Raw genomic sequence first — 16704 nt, forward strand, 5'->3', positions numbered from 1 at the left:
GTGGTGGTCAGCAGCATGAGCCTCAAATGGTTCCTCTCCCCAGCTGTTGTTTAAGCGACATTCCCTGTCCCACAGCTCAGCCAGCCTGTGCAAACTATTTGAGTCTAGAGTATGCCTTTATGCACATTTGTTGTTGGAGGGGGCTGCTTGTTGGCAAATTCTTGCTTGGAAATTGCACACTTTGATGTCTCAATATTTATTTTAGTTGTTTTTTTTGGAACTTGAAAGGCTCATAACTTTAAAAAAACAACTGCCTCTTTATATGAGTAACAGTCCTGATTTATTTCCAGCCATGTGTCTTGCGAAATAGAATTTGAAAGGCTGTTTTCAGTATGTAGCCTATGAGCTGGCGTCTCCACCCTTTTTAATTGGGACTTATTTCAGAGATTGGAATAAACACATACAAAATACACACTTTTATGTTTATTGTTTCAAGTCTGTGTACAGCCATGTCATTTTAGCAAATGTAAAATATGAAATTCTGGCTCTCTAAAATTTAAACTTCCTCATGGTTGAAATACCTGACAATAAATAATTGCTTGCCAATAATTACTTATCCAGGGAGCCCCAAGGGTCTTTTTACGGGGTTCCAGAGGGTTCCCAGCCAGAAGGGGAATCATTTTTCTCACTAAATGTTTTATTACAATTCCATCCGTAAGTAACAGAATGACCGTATGTATGACTATTTTGGCTCTGGGTTTTATACTCTTTCTGTAATAAAACATCTAAAAGCCAAAGTCCTATTGAATGGGGGACCCTGGAAGGAAATGGGGGGTCCGTTTAGGTGTCCTTCACATGAAAAAGTTTGGTGACCACTGTATCGCACATCAACCAGAAAGAGCTTTCCAAAAGAGCTCCAAAACCGAGAGAAAGTTGTCTCTTTTTCAGAAAGATCACACAGCCCTTGGGGCAGTACTTTCTCCGTTGAACGTCTTGTGGGCACACTCAGCGACCCCAGTCCCTTCAACCACGCCTGCCTGTCAAAGCTCACTTCACCTGTGACCAGTCATCCCCACACAGTCACACATTTTTGGCGACCTCCCATCCTGCACTCCTCTTCATGCACCCCACATTAGTGCCTACTACGGAACAATGACAACAGTCAGAATTGCTTCCCACAGCATTACACAACATGCAGGCCAGTTGCCGTAGTTTGCGGGGGGCTGCTTTAAAGGAACTCTTAGTTAAAGACTGAGTAGCCGAAATCTTTGCAGTGACGTGTTTGACCCTTGACTCTTTGCTTGACCATGCTGATTGACGTTAGCTTTTCCCACAAAGTATTAAAATGCAAGCAATAATCAGACTGTACACTTTATTATTCCCTCATTGATGATGTTCTGCAGTTATACAGGACATCATCTTTTGATGCTGGAGACTGTGACTTGTGCAGCCTATGGGCTGTGGAAAACTGCTAATACAAATGGCATGTGTGTGTGGTTGTTAGTAGAGCCCGACATATATATATATGATATATTGGCGGGCTGATATTATCGGCCGATATTAGGCATATCCTGAACTATCAGTATCGGCATTTATAATGGCCGATAAAAAAAAAAAAAAGCGTCTGTTGTTGTTGTTTTTTTGTTTGTTTTTTTAAATATTCATTCATCAGAGTCCTTTACAATGACGAATAAATGAAGATTCTGATAAATGAATATTTAAAAAAACAAACAAAAAAACAACAACAACAGACGCTCAACCATGGTATGCGTGTTGGAGTTGCATAGTCTGTCCACCAGGGGACGCTCTACAACGTCCCTGTTGGCAACACTCGGATTATTTTTTTGCTATTGTGTTTTTATTCAAAGGACTTTAAGTTTCATATCTTAAGTTTGTGTATTTATGCATTTTATTTATCAGAACTTTAATATATTTTGATGTTCCTCTGTTCTGTTGTGACAGTAAATCAAATTATTATCATATTATTTTAGTTAGAACTCTAACCCTAACTAATGTTAGGGAAATCTGTTAATGTTTTGTTACGCGTTTCTGGATTTTTCTTTTTTAAATATACATCGGCTGATACATCGGAGTATTGGATTTTTAAATAACCAAATATTGTATCAGTATCGGCCTTAAAAATCCTTTATCGGTCGGGCTCTAGTTCTTAGGCGGAAGAATCATGAGTCACATCTTGCAAAAATCATGCATTGGGAAATAAACAAGAACCCTTTTTACTGATTGTAAACCTGAGGAAGAGAGGCTTTTTTCAGAAATGATCAGACATGTACAGTATCATGTGGGTCTAACCGCCATGTTTTTCCAGTGTTCAGACGTCCACAACATGGCTTTTGTTCCAGAGTGAAAACAAAAGCCAAGTTAATAGGCCGGGCTGTGGGACACCTCTGTTGTTAGAGTAGACTTTAGAAGCACTGTGAGGTGTCCTGGGCCTGCTGTTTCAGAGCTGATAGCATCTTGATGATTGAGCTGAATGCTGAGACTTTTTAAGCTTCCGGCTGCCATCTCACACATTATGCTCCTGAGTGCCACAAATGTGCAACTACACAGCTCCAGACATGAGTGCATTTGGCTACACTCTTGTTGTTTAATGCTCTGTTACACTTGTCTGTTGGCGTTCATCCTTAGTTGGTTAGTGTCATTTAGTTAAAATGAGCCTGGATGAGATGATTCCCAGTGCAGAGGCAACACTCATCTCCTGCCCATGTAGTCAGCACAGTTGTATAAAAAGTGGATGTATCCCCAAAGGCTGCATCTAAAAAAACTTTGAGTTCAACTCTATTCAGCCTACAGTGGGCATCCTTGGAGCATGCAGGAAGTGGGGCAGATTAAACCTTTTGGACCTGCTAAGTCAACATGTCTCTGCTGTGTGCTGTTGTATTATTGTTCAGTTGTCAGTTGAGCCTTAGCTCATCGTGGTCAGCTACGCTCACTGTCCACACACTCAACAATGAGCGCTTATCTCGGCCGGCTGTGGCAGAGTGGCTCCGCTGCCTGTCAGTGTGCCGGCCAAATGAGCATTAATAGGTAAAGGAACTGCTGGATGGTCAAAAAAAAAAGACCCATGTTAATATCCCAGTATCCAGATTAGCCTGATATCTGCAGATGTGAGTGTTTTCAGACTTTCATTTTTTGTTGAGGAATTATTGGTTAATCCTTTGGGACTGATGGAAAGCTTTAGAAAAGAGCGACTATTTCTATTGAGGATTTTGTGTGTGTGTGTGGGGGTGTGGGTGTGTGTGTGTGTGTGTGTGTGTGCGTGTGTGTGTGTGGCGGGTGGGGGAGGTTTTGGTATCTGGTTGAAAGGACAGGCAGCAGAATGTTATCCAGGGATTTACCACCATGTATTATTATCTGACCAGTTCATTGTTGACCGGCAGGGCGGATATAGGTTAGTGCACAGTAGCAATAGTCACTTAGAAAATCCTGCTCTAGTTATCGGTTTAAAATGGCGCCACAATGAGTGGACTCGTGTGTCATTAAAATAACACTACCCATAAGCCACGGCAGTAGCCATGCAAACATTTATTTCCATCATGCTTGAAAAAGGCTTGTGTGGAAATTGCATTCCTAATTAGGATTAAGAAAAGGGTCAGGCAGCCTGGACTAGAATGTGAAGCATTTGCGATGAGTGCCGCTGATGCCATCTGTGCGGTGTGCAGTGTGGTGAGGAGCTAATTCGGGCACAGAGTGTGGTGCGATTTAACACCGAATTTTTGTGGTAGCAGCTCCAAATCAAGCATGGGATTGGACTCTGACTGCAGCCCAAAAAACGGCTGTAGGTCTCCTCTAAGCTGACGCCACGGAGCTCCCCCAATTCATTTGGACATCCAACACGTGTGGCATGTCAGATTGCTCACATAACAGAGATGCTGCACCAGGGGAGGCCCTGCTCGCCCTCTTGGCCTCATGCTTCGATCTGTTTTGACATGGCATTTTCACTGTCTCCCTCAACAGGCTGACCTGGGCTAGAGAAATGAGCGGCCAATTATTTGATCACGAAGCGCGGTCGAGACTTCTTGGCTGCCTGTGAAAGGCAGAGAGAGCCACCACTGCTTACGCTTCTTACCTGGGAGGGTTCCCAATTAGCAAACTGCGGGGACTCTGGCTGGTGCTGACAGTCACTATTAATAGTAACTGGGCATTTGACTGCTAAACTGTTCTCTCTATATTGAGGAACAGCTTGTGATTGTAGGATATTACCTGTAACCGTGCACATCCTCATTAAACTGCACTGACATCAATTATAGGCTTGTTATCACCCTAGCTTTTTTTATTGACATTACCACTGATACAGTGAACGCCACATAATTACACAGCAGATGCGTAAAAAAGGGTTATGAAGGTGTTACATTTTCTAATTGTGTATAAATTCTTACATTTTGGCTTTTATGAAAGATTATTCATATCATTGCACAGGTAGTCTGGATCAACAACACTTCACTTAAGGCTCTATTTGTGTTTTCTTAAACTCCCTCTGCTTCAGGAAACAACAACCAGAGCCTCAGAGCTAGCAAGCTACGCGCTGAAAATGGAAGGTTTCGAAGAAAATTTGGACCGAAGGGTTGGTTCTTTTTGGGACTGATTGTAGACTTACAAAGATTGTGTTTAGGCTGTGGTTGAATTGGCATTTTTACGGAGGGGGAGCCCTTATTAATGATGAATGGTCATCTTTTTTTTCTTTTTTTTCTTCCATTATTAATGTGTAGGGTTGATTAGTTATTCAAAGAAAGACAAATAATTTGCTTACTTTATTATTATGTTTTACCTATAGGCCAATGTTAACAGGCAGGTAACGGATTTTACCCTCGGGAAAATGGACGAAATTGAACATGTTTGAAAATATGAAAAAAATTAGTTGGCAAATATCTAAACATTATTTTAACCAAGAAACTGATGTTGATTACAGGGACTCAGGGACCGTTTCTATGTCCCTGAGACACGTAATTTCCTGCATTTTGGTGACTTTTTATGCACCTATTTCTATCTTTTTCTAAATCAATATGCCTGAAATGTCTTTATGTAAAGGGAAACATTACAATCCAAATATAAAAAGATAATGGAATACATTCCAATAAGGCTCCTACGCATTCTGTATTGCTTTGTATTTATTATTATTTATTTTCAAAGTTTTCAATATCAGGAACTTGGGTTTCCTTCAGCCAAATTGCCTAAAAATAACATGGATGCCATACATTGTTGTTCAGGTAAAATGAATGATTACTTTCATAGAATGTTGGTTGTTTCATTCAATTTATAGCATTAAAAAAAAAAAAAAAGTTTTAAATGGTTTCAGTATCCTGACTAAACTTTGACGTGTCTGTAGCTATCCATCCACATCCTCTGATTGTATCTATTAGTCAAAATAATTCATAATTTGGGAAGAGTGATAAAAACTTTGAAAAATGTTGAAAAAAAAAAAAAAAAAAAAGTCGTTGAAAGAAATTAGAAAAACCTGACAAAAATAGCAACAAAAAGCGCTTAAATGAATTTCTTTAAAGCATTTAAAAGAAATAACAAAAATGTTGATAAAAAGTGCCATAAATTGATGGTTGATGGGAAGACAACTCAATGGTTTAATGTGCATTTGACAATTATTCCCCTCAATGATAAATTATTAATTTTAGTTTATTAATAAACCCCTGGTCAAGCATATTTAAATAGCTCACATTACTGTATTGTGTCAACTGTTAACTTTGAATTTCTCCTATTTTACAGAGCCACCGTCGCTGCGTTCAGAGTTTAGCGCCGCCCAAGACGATTGTGATTGGCTTAGAGAAATGCAAACAATCCAGAGAGTATTTTTCTCCTATCGTGGAGTATGTGTGGTGTACAAGGGGGTCAGCCTCTCCTCTCTAAGCGTAGCTCCCATGGCGCCATTTTAATGCTACGAAGCAATCACCTGCAGTTAGCATCCCATTGACTGCCATTCATTTTGGCGCCACTTTGACAGCAAATAACTTTACATCTGAAGTGTTTAAAAACTCTATTTGTATATTGTTTATTTCTAAAGAAACATGACAATGTATAAAAGGCTCCATTACCTTGTAGCTCATGTTTTGACTCCGTAGCAGACGTTTGTGTAAAAATAGGCTAACGATTGTGTCATAACCATTCGACTTGCTGTTGCATAGTCGACAAATCACCGTATTGTCAGGAGAAGCTCGCAGATAGTTTGGACTTTCTACTACTAATGTTAACTAACATGTTAGTTAGCAGTAATTAGCCTGTGCCTATGTTATCTCCTAGCATATACCTACGCTCTCCGTCTCTGCTGATTGGGAACGATTGAGATTTCTCTTGCCCAGCTACCAGAAGACTTACAACTTTCAGACAGGTTGCTCACGTCACATCGTGTCGTCAAGCTCAGTTGGAGGCTGCGCAGTCACGCTCAGCCATCACCAGAAAAGAGCTTCTAACAGACTTCACTGGTCTCCAGAACAATGGGATCTGTTGGTCCATTTCTTTAACTGTCCATGGTGGTGTAGCCAGACCTTCCTCCACAGCGCTGTGGAGGTAGAGCTGTCAATGCGAGTCAATTGCAGACCGACACAGTCACGTTGCTAATAATTCATGTTCAGGCAGCTAGAAGAGGGGGCACAGTGTTTCAACAGAGTGCAATACTGCAATTAATCTGCATCTCAAATAGAACTCTGTGGAGTATCATGTTTCCCATGAGGTAAGTTACACATCAATAGATTTAGGTCTGCGTTTCCACAATGTATGGGGTCGATGGGTATTGTGTACTCAGTTACAATACCCGTAGACCATTGTTCTGTTTAATTAAGCATTCATTCACTCCTACTGCCTGAAACTGTGTCACAAAACAAAGGTCTCCATTGGCATTCATGGCTGCCGGGACCACGTGAAGAGGCAGTGTGACACCAAACAACAGGACTATTTTTATACAGCATCGAGGGTCTGATTATCTCAGCGCCAAGATGTTTCACATGACCTAATGAATAAGCAATATTATCAATGACGATCATTCAGTGAATATCACTTCCTTCTAAATGCTAAAACAGCTTTGGCTTTCTTAATAATGTGTGCTCACTTTGTGAGTCATGTTGCAGCATGCAATATAGTAATAAAGGGATTGAAATAAGTCTAATTAGAACCCGACCGATAAATAATTTTTAAGGCCGATACAAATATTTGGTTAATTAAAAATCCAATATTCCGAAATATTGGCCAATATATATTTAAAAAATAATAATCCAGAAACGCGTAAAATTAGTTATTTGTAGTTATTTATGAGTTCCCTCGAAAATAATATGACAATAATGTGTTTTATTATCACAACAGAACAGAGGAACATCAAAATATGTTAAAGTTCTGATAAATAAAATGTACAAAAATACAAACTTAAGATATGAAACTTAAAGTCCATTCAAACAAAAACACAATAACAAAAAATAAGTTTCCATTTTATTTTTTATTCATTTATTAGAACACTTTATTTGTTATTATAAATTATTCTGATTTTTTTTAATTTATTTTTTTATCAGCCATTATGAATGCCGATACCGATAGATCGAGAAATGCTTAACATCGGGCTCTAATTCTAATAACATAATTAATCAGCGTATAATATGAATAGTGATATAATGCACACTTTATGTCAGACAATGATCACAGTGTCTATTATAAAGTCCTACAACGCTCATCCATCTGTTTTATGATGGATATAAATTAATGTGCTTACAGGATTTGTATAGAAAGTAAAGAACACACATAAATGCTGTCAATTCATGGATTTTATGATATATTTGCGTGTAACAAATATGCCAAATATTCACTGAAGAATAATGAATCATGTGTGACAGTGTTGTGTGTCAGTCTCTCAGGAGATGGTGGCAACCCACACTGTCACAGCCACACACACACACACACACACACACACACACACACACACACACACACACACACACACACACACACACACACACACACACACACACATGAATTAGCTAGTGGGCGGTGGAGAGAGAAAGGAAAAAATATGTTTTAACATTTTGATAATTTTGTTCATGCCAGTAGTTACCAAACATTTTCTGCAGGGCCCCCCTTTTTGTAGATAAAATATTTCAAGCCCCTCACCTTGTATTGAAGAGAGAGAGAGAGAGAGAGAGAGAAAGAGAGAGGCACACATTGTTTTTCTGCGAAGGGAAACTCAATAAGATGATACTGCCACGATTCGACTGGGTGGCCGGGCTCCTTAGATCTTATTGCGGTCACCACTTCATATTTTGTTGCCTTTGTTTTGGTAGTTGTGGCGTCATCGTCTGCTTTACGTTCACCTAGCAGCAGAACCATGCATCATTCATCATTCATCAGGCAGCATTCATTTATATTATAATTTGGACCCCAAGTTTGGAAACCACTGGTTTATGCCAACTGCAATTACCTGTAATTGTATGAGAATTAAAAGGCCTTATGGGAAATAGATAGACATATTTATTCAGGAGATAAAGAACTGAGACGAGACTTGTTTTGAAGTTGATTTGAAGTATATTTTCTAGACGTGCATAGTTCCCAAACAGCCACTAAGCGAGTGTATAATCTGTGAGTCCCCTGATGTGAAGAATTGGCTCAACGCAGTGACTAGCATTGTGTCGTATGAAAGGCAGTGCGCATGAGGTGGAAGAGTAAAAGTTGCTTTTTCTACTCGGTGGTCCAGTCCTGTGAGCTAGTCATATTCAGCTCCAGGTCAAAGTGAGAGCAGTCCAGATTTAATCGTTAACACTGACACAAAGTGACAGGTTCCCAGGCACTCAGTGACACCATCAGCTCCTCCCTTACACCCCCCCTTCCTCCCCTTTACCCCGTCATTGGCTCAGGCCGAGTCTTTGACCCTGCCTAGATCAGAGGGCTCACCAGCAGTAAGGCACATGGGTAGCCCCGGCCCTAGCGGACTCACAGATCAGGGCCGGCAGCGGCCTCATATGTAAATGCAGAATAAATGAATACACAAGGATACCTTGTGGGGAAAGCTGAGCCGTGTTCGAGTACACCTGGAGAAGATAGGATGCATTTGGATGAACTCCTGATACCAGGATCCAACTTTTAGTCAGACAGAATGAGTTTACTCGCCAGGGGTTGAGTGGTTGGTGGGGGAATTCAAGCCTGCCTGGACATCACATGAGTCTTCCTAGCTCCATTTAATTCCAATGCAACCTTGATACAAATGTTGTATTCAGATGACTTTTCATCCGTACTAGTAAGGGCCATTGTGTCCATAGACGTGTATACGTCTCTCCTTTACCTCTACCTGCTCTTCTCCAGGGATTTACTTTGCTCCTGTGCCAATTAAAGCTGATTATATGCGGCCCACTTAGCATTCAGAACACAATGTTAGTCTGACCACTTTCATCTTTGAACATTAGAATTCTGCAGGCTGTGGCCACAGGAAAAGGCACTTTGACTCGAATGTCTGCACTGTAAATATCAAGCTACCGTGAGCAGCTTAACATAAAGACTGGAAACACCGCTAGCCTGGCTTTGTCCAAAAGGTACCAAAATCAGCCTACCAGCACCTCTAAAGCTCGCTAATTAGCACGTAGAACTCGTTTATTCAATCTGTGCAGAAATTGAGGTGTAAAAGCAATGCTTGTTTTGTTTTCCAAAATGTTGAATTATTCCTTGAATAGATAGATAGATAGATAGATAGATAGATAGATAGATAGATAGATAGATAGATAGATAGATAGATATCCCAATAAAATGGGAAATTATAGTGTTCCAGCAGCAAAATCCGTTACACAGCACAGAATCTAAATAGAAATTCAATACTAGGATACAATATACAAACATACAATATACATGAAATAATAATAGGATAAAATACAACAAATAATTGAATTTATGCAAATGACTAGTAAAATTAGCTTTTTCTTACTAGTTTGGAAACAGGAAACCTATCAAACTATGACCCACATGCGGCTGTGAATTTAGTGGACCACTTCACCCCTGTTCAGCATGTGATACATTTATATGTGGGTTTTATATAGCTGCATATTTAACATGCACTCGACAAGCTGCTCCGGGTCCATCCATTTATGCCCTCAAACGCTGTGACATTTGCTCAGCAGCTGAAGGAACATCTGATGCATGTATATGGTAGTATGGTGTTTGTTGTAACCGCTCTACATGGGCATTTCCCTAGACTTTCCTTTTCACACAATTTTGGACGTTTTCATGCTGATTGACAGTTCTCCCAGAGGCTCTTTAAGTCACGTAATCAAAAAAAGTGAATGCATGTCTTAGATCATTTTGTAGTTCCGTGCAAGCTCAAAGGAACCAAAATCTGTAGTTAAATGCTTCAGTATGTAATGAAAAAAAAAAATAACAAAATTGTTTTTCTTTCACCAATAGAAGGGGATTTCCCCGGGCGATCAAACAAAGAGATTACTCAGCCTGAAATCTTACCGTGTTTTGTTTTATCTCATGAATAGCTCGCCTGTGGTAATCTGAAATATCTGCGCGCTTCGACAGCGCTGTCACAGCAAACCGACACCCGAGAGGTAAAAGTAGGTGTGAGTGGGGAGAAGAAAGTTGAGCATACATTCGGGGATGGGAAGAGTGCGACACTGGTGGATGACCACAGCTGTGACAATACAGCCCGGGGTCATTCTCCCTGCCAGCTCGGCCCTAAAAGCTCTCCCTCATTGTCATCATGTCCCAAGCCTACAGCTCCCATGGAAGAAGACCTCTGAGGTCTGTTTAGTCACTTTCTCCAAACAGCTAGTCACCGAAACAGATGGAATCCTGCCTAACGTCAGTCACCATTGGGTGTGGGCAGGTGAAACGTCAAGTATGACAGAAAAAGCATCCAGTTACTATGGTAATATCACCAATATTGCTATGGGAACTGGAGCACCAGGGCACGCTTTGTCTAGGATCTAGCTGTAATCGTCTCTCAGAAAGAAGCTTATGGTAATATGTGATGCTCTTATGAATTAATTTGTCAGGCTTTGTGTCCCAGCTGACATCATAGACTTTTATCAAATGGAAATTAGCATCTCCTCAGGGTAAAGCATGCGAGACATAAGAGGGCTTTCGGTAACTTTTTGCTTGCCTCCAGTCCTCGCCCCCAGTGTTGCAGTGCGGGGTTTAAATACCTATAATTAAAGGGCCTTTCCAATCCCAATCATATCATTGGAATGGAATACATTTGTTTTACAGTGAATAGCCGTTTTAAAACAATTACCAGTGACCCTGGGCTGTAGTTATTTTTAACTTTTAATTCCGCTGGCACATCATCGTGACTTACTTCTCTAAATCGTGCAGCAATCGTGTTTTATTTTTGCTTCCCCTTAGAACACACACTAGGAACGAGCCTTTCCTGTCCTGGCTACATTGTGCTTGGGGCTCACATTGAACTTTCGAGCACTGTGACCAGAAACGTAGTGCTCATGTGTGCGCTGCCAAAATCTGTAACCTACTTTGCAGGAAAACATTTAACATTTACACCCCTTAAAATATGTTCTGTGTGCTTTCAGTGGAGGCATTCCAACAGAGACTTCTCGAAGGGATTGCCAAGTGAAACCCCACCGGAGGCCTGGCGACCTCTTAACACATCATGAATTATAAAGGGCAGGTCTTTATCCACCCATCCGGGGTGCCTAGAGTCATTGAGTCCTTTCTAGAGAATTAAATCACAGCAGTGATCTAATAATCATTGAATGGGATCGATAGATCATTTATTGTCCTCCATTAGAGGAAATGGGTTTCCACCGCCTGTACACACACAGGTGTGTCAATTCCATGAGGCATTTTGCTAAATTACTCAGATCAATTTTGTTGGTGTTAATTGCATCCTAGTGCACAACACATTCAAACTCATGTAGACATTACCGTTAACATTTACAGTAATGTTTTTACCAAATGTCCTTAAATAGATAAATACAAAATTTAAAGGAGTCTATCCTGTATTTGAAAACAATTACAGGTTCACAATTTGACAGTGATGTGGACTTTGTTACGGACTTGCTGTTTTGTGAATTCTTTTGATAAGTCTCATAACTTACTATACTGATTTGCATTGCTAATGGTTTGTTTGCATGCGTGTGTTTTTCTGGTCGACTTTGGTTAGCTTTTGATGTGGTGATGAACCTGTTTCTTGCCCTTTTCGTTTGTGGCGTTGTGGTTCCTTTAATCAGGGGTTGTGGAGAAGACAGGCAGCCTGGGCGATGTGTTATTGAATGAAGCAGTGTACTCAGTTGAGTCTCCCTCTGCATTTCCATTCTTTATTTCTCCACCACACTCCTCACCAGCCATACCGCTGTTGGCTTCCTTGGTTTCTTCTTCACTTATGTGTGTTTTTGTAAACATTGTGCTGAATATGTATCAGGCTTATCCAGGCCATGTTATTCATGTAAAATTAGCGACACACACTGAATATATAGCATGGATTTTCTCATATCCCCGCACCTGGCTCTACATGGTTGTGTTTGGATGCCCATGCTCATTCCGCTATAGGAGCGAGGTCCTTCATGCAGCACAGTAAATGTATACGATATGTCTCTCATGTTGTCATTTTTTTATAAAGTGGTAAAAAACAAACTGATCTATCATTTGAAGGACACGGCCTTGGAGATGTCAGTGGTGTGTGGTGGTGTGTGTGTGTGTGTGTGTGTGTGTGTGTGATGTGACTGGGCTGGCTGGTCAGGGAGCACCAGAGGGTTTTATTGAGATGACCAGTGATTTGTGTTGGAGGATGGAAGAAATTAATTGCTCAGTCGGCTCTTATTGAACAGGCAGCGCTCCTCCGTGGCGAATCAATTGAATCCACCAATTCAGAATGAATTGAAACATTTTTTTTCAACGCGTGATTAACGCACGCACGTTACATGATTTCGTAGTTTGGGAAATCCGGGAGCTGCAGCGGTAACTTGGACAGTCTTGCCAACATGGCGACTTTCTCGCTAGATTTAGCCACTTATAAATTTGAATTCAATTTTATTTACAGTATCAATTCATAACGAGATATCTCGAGACACTTTACAAATAGAGTAGGTCTAGACCACACTCTATAATTTGCCCAACAGACCCAACAGTTCTAGTAGTTCCCTCCAGAGCAAGCAACAGTGTGACATATACATTGGGGCTCAAAAGTTTGGGTACCCCAGGTAAAAATTTGTATTAATGTGCATAAAGAAGCCAAGAAAAGATGGAAAAATCTCCAAAAGGCATCAAATGACAGATTAGACATTCTGTAATATGTCACAAAAAGTTAGATTTTATTTCCATCATTTACACTTTCAAAATAACAGAAAACAAAAAAATGGCGTCTGCAAAAGTTTGGGCCCCCTGCAGAGTTATGACCTTGTAAATATGTTTACATATTTTTCTGTTGCAATTCACACATCCGTGTGCTAGCAGAAACAAATGGAAAAAGAAGTCTTTTGAACGGCCTTCCAGATGGTTCTCTCCACAAGACTAAAGTCATCTACATGGACTGTGGATGTGAACCGAGTTACCTCCGGAGTCGGCCTAAGTCCAGTCTCAAATACCACTTGAAAAATTCCTTTAAAAGAAACATTCAGAACACATTAAAAATAGGGTAGAAACATTTTAATCAATACAATGCCCTAACAAAAATCTCATTAAAAGAAAAGGCTCTATAGTTGGTCATATTAATAACACATTTATACACAGAATTTGGTTGAGAGGCTCTGTGCAACTCAAGTGGCACTGAAATACGTGAAGAGTTTCCAAAGAGCAACTGGTTGATAGTCAGTGAAACTGGGTGTGTGTACTTTGATGTCTGAGCTTCCAACGGGGCGTGGGAATCTCCTCCACAGGCACGAGGCAGAGATGTTCCACAGGGAACATCACTCGGTTGCTTAATTGAACCTTCCTATTTATGGTAGCGCCTTCACCTCTCTGGATTCAGCGAGCAGCGGCACAGGAAACAAGTGTGGTTTCCCAGGGGAAATAACAAAAAAAGGAGGGATTCATTACACCGTGCAGGCATCAGGAAGTACCCAGCTCCTCTGTGGGATCCCTATTGTATTATTCACTGATGTAAAACCGGCAGGGTTTATGAAGGAATTACAACTAAGATTACAAGAGAAAACCCTGCGCCCTTCATGAGGACGGATGGAAGATTAAAAATAGATTTTCAGATTGCCAGATCACACACAGCTGTACCCAACCAAGAAGAAAAACAGAGAGAAGGGAAATTTGCATAGAAAAATTCATATATCATGATAAATGTATGGCATACGGAAGTCACTGAGCACCTGTGTGGTTTAAAAGCTAGTAATCGACACCACACACTCACAGTGTGTTCACATGCAGTTTAAAAAGCCGATTAGATTAGTGTTAAGGCAATACCCCGGTCTCTCAAACACCCTGTAAACACCTGAGCCTGGTTAAAATCTGAGTTCTCGTCCCCGGTTTAACTCTGGTGTTGTCTTCCCGACTATGAACGTGTTGTCCTTCCAGGGACAAAATGTTGTCGCTTTTATTTGATGATTTTTGGCGCTTTTTACAATGTTTTTGTCCCTCCTTTCAACACTTTATTTTATTTCTTTATTTATGTTCAATAAACCTCATTTAAATGACATTATAATAAACTTTTAAACTAAAACCAAAAATACCATTTAAACTTTTACCGTGGAGGGGCCGTGGAGGGGCCGTGCAGCTCTCTTGCTGCAGCCACTGGCTAACGCTAACCTAAGTTAGCTAACGTCAGCTTCCTCATTCCACCATTTATGCCTTTGTGCAACACTGGTTGACGTTACACAAAATGAGCCGTTAATGCATTTTAGCCCTTGTATTGTCAACAATTTGGAAATAAAAATTTACTTCATAATCTATAAACATATATTGTCTTTATCTCAATTTCAAACGTTTGAGATAACATATTCTGGATGTTTAGGGAATGCAATCAGTCTCTAGTAGAACACAATTAAAAATGGAAGTTGGATTCATTTTTGGTCATTTTAAAAATACATGTTTATCACAGAAAATAAGGTAAGGCTATTGATAGAAGGTAGAAAAAAATGTATACTTCTTTCAATTTGACCACAATACCATACAAGGGTTAAATAATGACGTTACGCATAATGAACACAAGTTGTCACTCATCTGGGAGAGTACCTTGTTTTCCTAAGCTGTGACAATTGTGTGGATAAAAATGTACATTTTACTAATGATCAACCAGAAGAAGGCTCTAGTGTGAAGGAGAATAAGAGTTTTCATAATGACCCCTTACTTATATGTAGTTATCATTGGTTCCATTGACACAAGAGATGAGGGCAAGACCTTGGAGGCTATTTAAGGAGACACATACAGGATGAGTAAGACATGATCAGGACTGGATATGTGTCCAACAGACTGGAGGAGAGATGGGAATCACTCTTATAACACCCAGTCAGCCCTTGCTGAGCTCCCATCCAGCTCAGGTACCAATCTGGACGGTCCAGCGGTTTCTTCTGGTTGCCCAGTTAGGAAAAGATGCAGCCTTTGCTGAAAGGATGCCCACAAGGAAGCGATTGTTGAATTGATTGTTGAACTACTTAGGAGGGGATTCCAAATATTCCCATCACTGCTGTCCGTATCATGAGCACACACATTCCAAAATTTCTTTTGATACACCATCAGTTAATTTGTTCATTTGCGTTTTACTTTCTGCCAGTAAATGACCAGGAATTCAGTTTTTGGGCCTGAGAGACTTTGCAAAATCAGACTTTGCACACCACAATATCGTTACGGTATCGATATCGAGGTATTGGTCAAAAATATTGTGTTATTTGATATTTTCCCATATCGCCGAGCCCTATTTGCATGTATCTTTGCTCCATCTACCGATTAGTTTCTTGGATAATTTTGTCTGTAAAATGACAGATTATGAAAAACGCCTAACACAATTTTGCAACAGTCCAAAGCCCAATAAGAAGCATTTTTATTATCAGAGAACACTGTCACAATTAGCAAATATTCACATGTGAGAGGCTGGAACATGCACGTGTTGGCATATTTTCTTGAAAAAGTACTCAAACAATGCATTGAATGCTTCTTCCCTAACGATTGGGTCTCTTGGTTTTTTTCTGTAATACACTGTCACGCTTTTTTTCATCACAGTCAGATCAGTCAGAAGGGGCTTTAGTTAGAGTGAAATATCAATATTTATTCAAGTGCACAGTAAAAAGAATTGGAGAAGAGTCGATTAGACATCGTGGTAATTTAGGGGACTGGTGATGCTGTGATTAGTTGTTTGGTCTTTAAAATGTCCTCAAATGGTAAAAAAATGGTGATCCTTGTTTCCCAAAGCCCAAGACGACGTCCTCAAATGTCTTGTTTTGTCCACTAGCTCAAAGACATTCAGTTTACTGTCACAGAGGAGAGAATAATCCAGAAGCTATTCGCATTCAACAAGCTGACAGGGTTTTTCCTGCATAGAGAATTTTTTGGCATCCAAAGGAAAATCAACAGCATCAAGGTAGTATAACTGAGAATGACACATAGCTATTTAAATCCTCTCTAATTTATCAAACAAGCAGAACATGAACTTGAATAGGAGAGTATGGCTGTACCGTACTCTCACGGTTACGTATTTAAAAACGAATATCATTTGAACATTTGTTAACTGGGGTTTATTAATACGCATTTTTGTTTATCAAATTGTCAGAAATAACCGGTAAATGCATAGATTTCTGTCAAATAAGGTGACACAGACTCATTGCCCTTACTGTACTGTTTATTACATTACCGCAGAATGGTAATGCTTACTGCCCC

General features: G+C 40.1%; 1 protein-coding gene and 1 long non-coding RNA gene across 2 annotated transcripts in view; one reads left to right on the plus strand and one right to left on the minus strand.

Moving 5' to 3' along the window:
* jam3b (junctional adhesion molecule 3b) overlaps nucleotides 1-16704 on the plus strand; it is a 43113-nt gene that overhangs the window by 14882 nt on the left and 11527 nt on the right. The gene's annotated exons all lie outside the window — the stretch shown is intronic.
* LOC116700168 (uncharacterized) overlaps nucleotides 6840-16704 on the minus strand; it is a 22561-nt gene continuing 12696 nt past the window's right edge. Inside the window, exon 3 of the long non-coding RNA XR_004334580.1 lies at nucleotides 6840-6855. This is a non-coding gene — a long non-coding RNA (uncharacterized LOC116700168). The remainder of the gene's footprint in view (nucleotides 6856-16704) is intronic.

Source organism: Etheostoma spectabile, chromosome 13, assembly GCF_008692095.1.
Source record: "Etheostoma spectabile isolate EspeVRDwgs_2016 chromosome 13, UIUC_Espe_1.0, whole genome shotgun sequence".
Lineage (NCBI taxonomy): Eukaryota > Metazoa > Chordata > Actinopteri > Perciformes > Percidae > Etheostoma > Etheostoma spectabile.